Here is a 12,563-nt window from a genome sequence, read left to right on the forward strand (position 1 = left end):
TGGGATTTAATTAAAAATGACATTTCCCCAAACACTTGGGTCTAGTTTTGCTTCTGAGGCTGCCATGTTGGAATTAGATTCCAGGATCCCTCTGAGCAAAGGGGAAATAAGAAAACTGTCAGCTGATCACCAAATCTCAAACGTTTATCATTCGTTTCTTGGCACACAACAGCCAGACGGTTCTTGACACCAAGTCCCAGCTGCCATAAAACAAGTAACATTCCTTTTAGCAGAAACAAGTGTATGAGAAATGATTTCCAACACATTGATAGCTGTCCTCAAGATTAAAAAGGGAAAATTGTAGATGAATGTATAAGGAAGAGTATATGCAAAAAAAAATGTAGTTGCTGTAATCATTTTAATTAATTAGCTGAAATAAAAATAAAATACCAACATTAGATGAAAAACTGAACAAAAATGAGAAATGTTGCCTTGTTACCTAACTGAAAATATATACATAAAAGAAAACATGTGAATAAAATATGAATAAAAAATTCTATACAGACAGATGGATGGATGGAACAAATAAAATGATAGACAGAATGATGAATGGATGGAACAAATAGAATGATAGAATGGAATGGTGATAGATAGAATCATAAAATGATAGATGGATAGAACATAGAATGATAGAATAAAATGATGGATGATAGAATGATAGAACAATGGATGGATGGATAGAAATTAGAATGATAGAATGGAATAATGGATAGAATGAATCATAAAATGATGGATGGAATAAATAGAATGATAGAATGAAATGATGGATAGATAGAATGATAAAATCATAAAACGATGGATGGATGGATGGATGGATGGATGGATGGGTGGATGGATGGAGCAAATAGAATGAAAGAATGATGGATAGATAACAAACAAACTAATAAAAACCACGTAAAATTTCAAAAAAAAAATCTAAATAAAATACAATTAAAATAATATTACAACAAAAACTAATAAAAATAAAAGCCAAAATAATAATAAACAATTTCTTAGTATATAAATAATACAAAATAACGTATAACGTAACGTGTATAAAATTTATACACAATAAAAGTCATTTTCTATGGTGTATATCACACTTTTTTACAGTGTGCCCGAGGCATAACAGAGGTTTTCCAACGCAGATGTCCCACTGTCATGTTTTGTCAGGCATGATGTCATTCTTCTGGTATCATCATGGGACTGATGTAGTCAGGAGTGATGTCACTGTAATGTGACCTCAGTGCTGTGAAATGTGCTGTAGTCACTCTGAACCAACAGCTTTGGGTCGAGATACGTAAGCTGTCAACTATGTTACCTGTCTTAACCTATCCAGCACATCCTTACTGATGAGATCCTACCAACTCAAGAATGTACTAAATATATATAATAATATTAATGTACTAAATATCATAAGGTGCTCAGGAAGCAATGGTTAAATCACAGCAACTCACTAAAGAATTTTTATATTTTGTACAAACAGGTTGTGGGTGTATTGAACTTCACTCATATGACAACCGATAGAAAACACTGACAGCTTCATAGATTCATGGATTTAATAGACTAATAGACCTTTTCAACCATTCTCCACACGACTACTGACTCGGACCATTCTACGTTAATGGCAGCATGATGTCTGCCATTTTCTTTAATTACCAAAGCAGCACCGCTTCTGCAATATTAAAACCTTGCATTGATTTCCATTTTTCTACATACGTGTTCTTGCGTCTCACCTGCTTCCAACACGCAGGCCTGCCATCTCGGTCCAGCTGTGCCAAATCAATGTCTTGATGGCTGCAAAACCCGCTAAAGTTCCAATTTAGCACTCTATTGAAAATCTTACAGCTGTCTTTTGGAAAGGCCAAACACATCCCCACGGCTCTGTTTGTGTGTTCGATCATATTGTGTGTTCCTCATAGTGCATTCTCATGAAAATGGTTTGGAGTGCATTATAAACCAGGCGCAGAATGGAACGCCATGCAGTGATTACCATTACCTAGTGTGGGAATTTTCTTTTTTTGACTGGCGTGTATGTGTTAGAAAAATGTGCAATATTTCATGTTTTTAATACATTGGTACATGGTTTATATTTTACACCACTGCTACATCAATGTGAATCAAATCAATTTTTTGGAGACACAATTTTTTTTTTGGTGGATGACAGCATAAACAAACTGAATCAGACCTTCAATTCCAATCTGGGCAATTTCATATGTGAAAAATTAATTAAGTGGCTCAGTGGCAATGGTGTTATACCTTATTAATATATGGACCGCCTTGTTGTTAATACATTTGTTCTATATATATCATTCATACAATAAATTCTAGAAATAGATAGATGGATGTGTGGATAAAGCAAATAAAATGATAGAACGATAGAATGATGGATGGATTAATGAAACAAATAGAACAATGGATGGATGGATGAAACAAATAGAACAATGGATGGATGAAATAAACAGAATGATGGATTGAAGGATGGATGATGAAAAAATGATGGATGAATGGATGGAACAAGCAAAACTATGAATGGATGAATGGACAAATAGAATGATGGATGGATGGATGATGGAACAAATAGAATGATAGAAAAATGGATGGATAAAACAAAAAACTGTGTATGGAACAAACAGGCCAATGGATGGATGGATGGATGGATGAAACAAATAAAACGACATGTAGAATGATGGATATATAGATGGATTGAAGGATGGATGGATGATCGAACAAACAGAACAATGAATGGATAACTGAATGGACTGAACACATAGAACAATAAGAATTATGGATATATAGATGGACAGAAGGATGGATGGATTGATGATGATGAAACAAATAGAACAATTGATGGATGGATAGAACAAAGAACTATGGATGGATGGATAGATGGAACAAATAGCCCGATGGATACACGGATGAAACAAATAGAACGATAAGTAGATAGATAGATAGATAGATAGATAGATAGATAGATAGATAGATAGATAGATAGATAGATAGATAGATAGATAGATAGATAGATAGATAGATAGATAGATAGATAGATATGGACGGACGGATGGATGGATGGATGGATGGACGGATGGATGAATGGATGGATGGATGGATGGATGGATGGATGGATGGATGGATGGATGGATGGATGGATGGATGGATGGATGGATGGATGGATAGAACAAAGAACGATGGATGGATGAAACAAACAGATCGATGGATGGATGTAACAAACAGAACGATAAGTAGAATGATGGATATATAGATGATAGAGAGAAGGATGGATTGTTGGATGGATGATGGAACAAATAGAATGATGGGTGGATGAAACAAATAAAACGAATAATGGATATATAGATTGATAGAAGGATGATGGATGATAAACTAAAACGATGGATGGATGATGGAACAAATAGAATGATAGACAATGGATTGATAAAACAAAAAAACAAAAAACAGTGGATGGAACAAATAGGCTGATGGATGGATGGATGGATGGATGGATGGATGGATGGATGGATGGATGGATGGATGAAACAAATAAAACGACATGTAGAATGATGGATATATAGATGGATTTAAGGATGGATGGATGATGGGGAAAAAAACAGAATGATGGAAGGATAACTGAATGGACGGAACACAGAACAATAAGAATGATGGATGGATAGAAGGATGGATGGATGGATGGATGATGAAATAAATAGAACAATGGATGGATGGATAGAACAAAGAACTATGGATGGATGGATGGAACAAATAGAACGATAAGTAGAATGGTGGATATATAGATGGATAGAAGGATGGATGGATGATGGATGATGGAACAAATAGAACAATGGATGGATGAATAGAACAAAGATCAATGGATGGATGGTTGGATGGATGGAACAAACAGACTGATTGATGGATGGATATATAGATGGATAGAAGGATGGATGGATAGATGATAGAACAAATAGAATGATGGATGGATGGATGTACTAAACAGACTGATTGATTGATGGATGGATGGATATATAGATGGATAGAAGGATGGATGGATAGATGATAAGACAAACAGAATGATGGATGGATGGATGTACCAAACAGACCGATTGATGGATGGATATATAGATGGGTAGAAGGATGGATGAATAGATGATGGAACAAACAGACCGATTGATGGATGGATATATAGATGGATAGAAGGATGGATGGATAGATGATAAGACAAACAGAATGATGGATGGATGGATGTACCAAACAGACCGATTGATGGATGGATATATAGATGGATAGAAGGATGGATGGATAGATGGTGGAACAATTAGAATGATGAATGGATGGATGGAACAAAGAACAATGGATGGATGAATGGATGGATGGACCAAATAGAATGATAAGTAGAAAGATGGATATATATATGGACAAAAGGATGGATAATGGAATAAATAGAACAATGGATGGATGGATAGAACATACAACAATGGATGGATGGATGGATGGATGGATGGAACAAACAGACAGATGGATGGACCAAATAGAATGATAAGTAGAAAGATGGATATATAGATGGACAAAAGGATGGATAATGGAATAAATAGAACAATGGATGGATGGATGGCTGGATGGACAGAACAAACAGACCAATGGATGGATTGATGGAACAAATATGCCTGAAATGGGTCATTTTTAAAAGGTCACATGAATGACCCAACAAAACAGCAGATCTGAGCACAAAACCAGACGTGAGCACTTCTGATTTGCTGTGTGAACACAACCATGAAAATATGTGACAAAACACAACATGTTTTGGTCAAAGACTTTCAGAAGCATTTAATTATTGACTGTTGAGTCAGTTTAGTCAGGAAGACCTGGCAGCATTGCTGTTTGCTGAATTTAATCACGACAGTTTTCAAGCTGTGTGGGAGAGCGCAGCACGGCTAACATGGGCTATTAGGCAACATGCGTGGTGATATCCACATAAACAGAAAGTATAGCGTCCTAGCTGATGTTCCAAATTATAATCAGTAAAAGTCCAAAAATATGTATGCTTTCATCATAATGTTTAGTGTGGCTGTGCAATACTGATAATTCAACCTTACATGGATAAGCCAAGATGTTGCTTTGTAATAAAAGCAGCCAACCGCATGTTTGTACATAAATTGAAGAAACGGAAATATTGAGTACAGGAAAATAAACAGCGCTAAAAATCCAACACAACATATTTCTGAACTATTCCATTATTTAAACAGTGACACAAGCTTATCAGAGGGAATTTAGCATCCGTTGAAGAGTAATGAACAGCCAGGCGTGATCACAAGGTCACATGTGATCAAATATTAATGTGCAAGTGTTGCAAATGAGACTATTGTGTTGGTTTGAAGGACAAGCTCACAGTCTTCACCTCACTGATAAAGTCATCTGCATGGAAACAACAACACATGTCAACACTGAGAGTTTTAATTAAGAAAAATACACTTCTGTTTATTTGTTAATATTATTTGAAGATAGAAAATTGTGTAATATAAAATCTTGTGTTGTCAGTATGAGCACCAAGCCTCAATATATCAGATTCAAGGTCTAAATTAGACACAAATATATGTGACATATTATCACTAATGCAAATACTGTGATTAGTTGCGGGTGGTATAAGGGGGCAGGGCGTTCTCATTGTAGAACATATCTGATTGGACAGAAATCTGTGTGATTCAGGATGAGTCCGTGTTTTTGGTCTTTTTTCCCAGAAGACAAATGTTGTACAATAATTAATATTAAAAGTAAAAATTCATAGACAATTTAATCACATTTACGAGTACAAAAGCATAAAGGAGGTAGGGCATTCTTATTCTAGAAATAAATCTGATTGGACAGAAATCCGTGTAGTGCAGGATGAGTCATCAATAATTATAGACTATTTTACCAGAAGACAAAGGCTGTACAATAATTAAAATAAAATAAGATTAAAGTAAATAAAATAATTAAACTAAATAGTAATGTAATATAAATAAATAAATAATTAAATAAATAAATTTAACTAAATAGTAGTAACGTAATATAAATAAATAAATAAATAAATAAATAGTCCATATTTAAAATAACTAATTTCAAATATTTAAATAAAATATTCACAAAATTTTTTATCAGCATTTAGGAGTACAAAAAAGGGGCATAGCATTCTTATTCTAGAAAGCATCTAATTGGACAGAAATCTGTGTAGTGCAGGATTCATATAGTCATTAATATTTTCTGTCTATTTTCCAAAAAGACAAAGGTTGTATAAAAAATAAAATATTTTAACTAAATCAGATTAAAGTAATTTAAATAAACAAATAAACAGTCCAGATTGAACACATTGCAAATATTTATATTAAAAATTTACCAAAAATTTCATTAGAGTTTAGGAGTACAAAAGCATATAGGGGGCGGGGCATTCTCAGAAGAACAAAGGTTGTACAATAATCAAAGTATTTTAAAGAAAGTAAGAAATAAAGTAAATAAAATATAAAATTTAATAAATCGGATTAAAGTAATGTAAATAAATAAATAATCCATATTTAAAAGAACACATTTCAAATATTGAAATTAAAAATTCACAAAAATTTTCATCAGCATTTAGGAGTACAAAAGCATATAGGGTGCGGGCCATTCCTATTCTAGAAAGCATCTGATTGGACAGAAATCTGTGTAGTGCAGGATGAGTCATCAACATTTTCTGCAAAGTAAATTAAGATTAAATTAAATTAAATATTTTAACTAAATAGAATTAATTTAGAATTAAAGTAATTTAAATAAACAGTCCATATTTAAAATAACTAATTTAAAATATTTAAATAAAAAATTTTACAGAAAATTTCATCAGCATTTAGGAGTACAAAAGCATATGGGGGCGGGGCATTCTCATTCTAAAAAGCATCTGATTGGACAGAAATCTGTAGTGCAGGATGAGTCATCAATATTTTCTGTCTATTTTCACAGAAGACAATGGATGTACAATAATTAAAATATTTAAAATAAAAAAGATAATAAATAAAATATTTTAACTTAATGGGATTAAAGTAATTTAAATAAATAAATAACTAGTCTATATTTAAAAGAACTTTCAAATATTTCAAGTAAAAATTCACTGAAAATACTGTCAGCTTTTAGAAATACAAAAACATACAGGGGGCGGGGAATTCTCATTCTAGAAAGCATCTGATTGGACAGAAATCTGTATAGTAAAAAAGATAACAATAAATAAAATATTTTAACTAAACAGAATAAATGTATTCATTTAGTTTAAATTAATTAATAGTGCACATTAAAAAAAAACAAATTTCAAAAATTTAAATGAAAAATTCAGAGAAAATTTTGTCAGCGTTAAGGACTACAAAAATATATAGGGGGTGGAGCATTCTTTTTCTAGAAAGCCTCTGATTGGACAGAAATTGGTATATTGCAGGATGAGTCATCAATGTTTTCTGTCTATTTTCACAGAAAATAATAAATGTACAATTATTGAAATATTTTAAATAAAAAAAGATAACAATAAATAAAATATTTTAACTATATAAGATTAAAGTAATTAAAAAAATAAAAATGAATAAGTAGTCCATATTTAAAATAACTAATTTCAAATTATTTCAAGTAAAAATTCACTAAAAATATTGTCAACTTTTAGAAATAAAAAAAAAAACATACAGGGGGTGGGGAATTCTCATTCTAGAAAGCATCTGATTGGACAGAAATCTGTATAGTAAAAAAAGATAACAATAAATAAAATATTTTAACTAAATAGGGATAATTTATTAATTTAAAGTAGTTTAAATTAATAATGAATAGTCCACATCTAAAAAAATAATAATTTCAAATATTTAAATGAAAAATTCTAGAAAGCATCTGATTGGACAGAAATCGATGTAGTGCTGGATGAGTCATCAATATTTTCAGTTTGTTTTCCCAGAAGACAAAGGCTAAACAATCCTAAAAATATTGATTTTTTTTAAAAATAGGATTAAAAAGTAATTTTAATTAATTATTTAATCAATAATCCATATTTAAATTAAAACTTAACATAAGAAGTCAGTTTTGAGCAGAAAATCAGAACTAGTGGTGTAAAAAGTGAATTTGATGGCCTTAAAGCTAACACACACATGGAGTAAAAGCCACAAAACTTTAATTTAGTTTGCATGCGGTCTTTAAAGTGGTGTACTGTTGCAAAGCATGTGTGTTTTTCCCATTTTTATTAGCCGTGAAGCTCAGTCAAGGGATTGTTGGAATAGTGGAGGGAAATAGAATTGGGTCCATTTTTTCAAATTTGATCCAATTTCTACGATTCTCAAGTCTCTCTTTTAGACGCACATTCGGTGCCATGCCGAGCCCAGACCTGGACACTTCTTCTGTAATATAATCATGTTTTCTCCCAATGTGGCCTACATAATATTGGCACAGCTGTAGCTCTAGGACGCCTTATGATTATGAAAATGGGATGAAACGGAGAACAGCAAGCTGTCTCGTGTCTCTTGCGGTCCATCACCTTCATGGCGGACACGCTGAGACCGGCAGCAGCAACTAAATCCGGCCCAGCGCTTCCTGGTGTTATTGTTCTCAACCATTACCTTACCCTCCATGTTGCCTTTTATTGTCATCATAAGCCATTTGCCTGTGGTGAAAAGCCCAGTGAGTAGAACAGCATGTGTGGATTTCACAGCTGATGAGTCTTGCGATGAGACGAACAAGTTGCCAGTGTCAGCTCACTCCCGGCCTTTTGAGGAGTAAACACTGAGCAGAGTGTTGATGAGTTTCTAGTGAGGTTAAAGGGTTAATAAACATCCATTCAGCAGTCCAGCGTGGTTCAAAGCAGGTTGGGATGGTTAGCAGTTGACTGCAGAGCCATTCTGCATTCAACAAGCCTGCAAGAAACAGAGAAACAGAAATGAAAATTCTGTCATTAATTATTAACCCTCATGTCATTCCAAACTCATAAGACCTTTGTTCATCTTCGGAAAACAGTTTTGTTTTCCAAATTGCTAGTTTGTCTCAGTTTTGCTTTTTATTTCAAAATTCTTTTTTTATTCTTCTTTTATCTTATAATTCTGACTTTTTTTCTCACAGTTGAGTTTATATCTCACAATTCTGACTTTTTATCTCAAAATTCTGACTTTTCTTCTCAGATTTGCTCATTTATATCTCACAATTCTGATTTTTTATCTCAAAATTCTGACTTTTTTCTTGCTGTTTTGACCTTTTAACTCAGCATTTTTATTTTTTCTCAGTTACTAGTTTATATCTCGCAATTCTGACTTTATCCTCAGAATTGCTCATTTATGTCTCACAGTTCTGACTTTTTATCTCATAATTCTGACTTTTTTCCCCGCAATTTTGAGTTTATATATTGTAATTTTGAGTTTATATATTGCAATTTTGACTCTTTTTCTCACAATTCTGAGTTTATATCTCACAATTCTGACTTTTTATCTCATAATTCTGACTTTTTTACCTGCAATTTAGAGTTTATATATTGCAATTTTGACTCTTTTTCTCACAATTCTGAGTGTATATCTTGCAATTCTGACTTTATCTCAAAATGCTGACTTTTTTCTTGCAATTCTGACTTTATATCTTGCAATTCTGACTTTTTATCTCATAATTCTGACTTTTTCCCCCACAATTTTGAGTTTATATCTTGCAATTCTGACTTTTTCTTAACTCAACATTTTTATTTTTATTTTTATTTTTATTTTCAAGTTACTAGTTTATATCTTGCAATTCTGACTTTCTATCTCAAAATTCTGACTTTTCTTCTCAGATTTGCTCAGTTATATCTTGCAATTCTGACTTTTATCTCAAAATTCTGAATTTTTTCCCCCGCAATTTTGAGTTTGACTTTTTATCCCAAAATTCTGACTTTCTTCTCAGAATTATTAGTTTATATCTTGCAATTCTGACTTTTTATCTCAAAATTCTGACTTTTCTTCTCAGATTTGCTCATTTATATCTTGCAATTCTGACTTTTATCTCAAAATTCTGAATTTTTTCCCCCCGCAATTTTGAGTTTGACTTTTTATCCCAAAATTCTGACTTTCTTCTCAGAATTATTAGTTTATATCTTGCAATTCTGACTTTTTATCTCATACTTCTGACCGCAATTTTGAGTTTATATATTGCATTTTGACTCTTTTTCTTAACTCAACATTTTTATTTTTATTCTCAGTTACTAATTTATATGTTGCACTTCAGATTTTTTTATCTCAAAATTCTGAGTTTATATATTGCAATTTTGAAAATGAAATGAAAATTCTGTCATTAATTATTCACCCTCATGTCATTCCAAACTCGTAAGACCTTCGCTCATCTTTGAAACACAAATGAAGATATTTTTGATGAAATCCGCAATTTTTTTTTTTTTTTTTTTTTTTGGCAAAGTGCATGGAAGCCAATGTGGGCCAATTTGACCCACAACACAAGTCGTACCCAGTTTTTTTTTACACAACAGGAGGGTTAAAGTAAATGTTTTACCAGGCTTGATTGGTTTTGGAAGGCTCTTAAAAGTGTGAAATAGACTTCACATACTGTTCTTCCAGCACTGCATGTGCCAGTCGAGCAATTGCCATTTAGATGAATGGAAACAGATGGGAAACACAGTAGCAGCATGTCACATGTGAAGCAGACATGTCACCGACGGGAAATTAGATGTATCCAAAGCACGTAGGAGCGGAGCTCAGCAGCGAGACAGAAAGCCCAGCGAGTGGATCCAAACAACGGGGACGACAGATGAGGCCAGTGACCCGTCAAGACCTTACTAAACTCAGCAATCAAAGATGAACCAGGGCTACAAAAGCTCTCATCACTGCTATCTAGAACCGCACAACACTAATTTCTGTCCACCAGGTTCCACCATTTTTATCGGGATTTGAAAACGGACACAAATTCATGAGTTGGAATGTGAATTGAGTCGTGATGCACAGGATTTGAGTTTGAATGACAGGAAGAGGAATTGACAGAACAGTCATGCATTTTTTCAACACAAATATACAGAAATTACATTCATTTGGACTAACTTATTCTTTGACATTTAGACTACAATGGATTATTGATATTTATCTAAATTATAAGTCCAGTCATTTTGAAAAACAGCCTTTTATTTTGCCATACAGTATCACATGAAAGGTATTTGATTAATTTATATAAAAATAATATATATTTGAATTGAGTTGGTCACATGATACGCGGGATTTGAGTTACATTAATTTGAGATAATTTATCCCTTGATATTTAGACTACAACTAAAATGCCATTTAATTTTGTGTTAATATATTCATTTATTAAAAAATATGAATATATTTCATATATATATTTGTGTGATTTATATTTTATTTATAAAAATGCATATATTTAATGTAAATTAGGTGGAATTTCAAACATTGAATATGTATAAATGTCCCATGTTTAGTACAGTATCACATATAAGTTAGTAAAAATATATTTTATACATTTATATCTGTTTAATTAATAAAAATGCAAATATTTAATGTAGAGTTAATACAAAATTAATTTATATAAAAATTACATAAATCTATTTCTGAGAATTATATTTGTGTGGTTTATTTATAAAAATGCATATATTTAATATAAATTAAATATATCATTCTACAGGAAACACTGGAAATATCCCATATGTTATGTACAGTATCAAATGAGAAGTTAATAAAAAAATTATAAATATATAAATACTAAATATAAAAATATATAATAAATATATATTTATTATATATAATATAATATTATAATTTCATACATTTATATTTGTGTTTCATTTATAAAAATGCATATATTTAATGTAAATTAAATGCTAAATTATATTCATTTAAAAAAAACAATAACTATATTTCATACATTTATATTTGTGTGTTTCATTTAAAAAATGTACATACTTAATATAATATAAATATAAATTAATATAAATTAAATACAAAAATTCTATAGATGGCATTTCAAACTTTGGAAATATACCATATGTTGTGTAAAGTATCACTAGAAAGGTAATAAAAAATGTACAATTGTGTGTTTAGTTTATACAAATGCATATATTTAATGTAAATTAAAAACTAAATTCTATTCATTTATATATAACTTGTATAAATATATTTCATACATTTATATTTGTGGTTTATTTATAAAAATATATATATATATAATATAAATTAAATACAAAATTCTATAGGTAGCATTTCAAACATTGGAAATATCCCATATGTTGTGTACAGTATCACATAAAAGTTAATAAAAAAATTATGATTACAACATTTATATTTGTGTGTTTAATTTATAAAAATGAATATATTTTAATGTAAAATAAATATATTTAATAATTAAATAAAATATATTTAATGTAAAATTATAATTTTTATATATATATATATATATATATATATATATATATATATATATATATATATATATATATATATATATATATATATATATATATATATATATATATATATATATATATATATATATATATATATATATATATATATATATATATATATATATATATATATATATATATATATATATATATATATATATATATATTATATATATATATATATATATAT

The sequence above is a fragment of the Garra rufa genome, chromosome 24 (assembly GCF_049309525.1).
Source record: "Garra rufa chromosome 24, GarRuf1.0, whole genome shotgun sequence".
In the NCBI taxonomy this organism is placed as follows: Eukaryota; Metazoa; Chordata; class Actinopteri; order Cypriniformes; family Cyprinidae; genus Garra; species Garra rufa.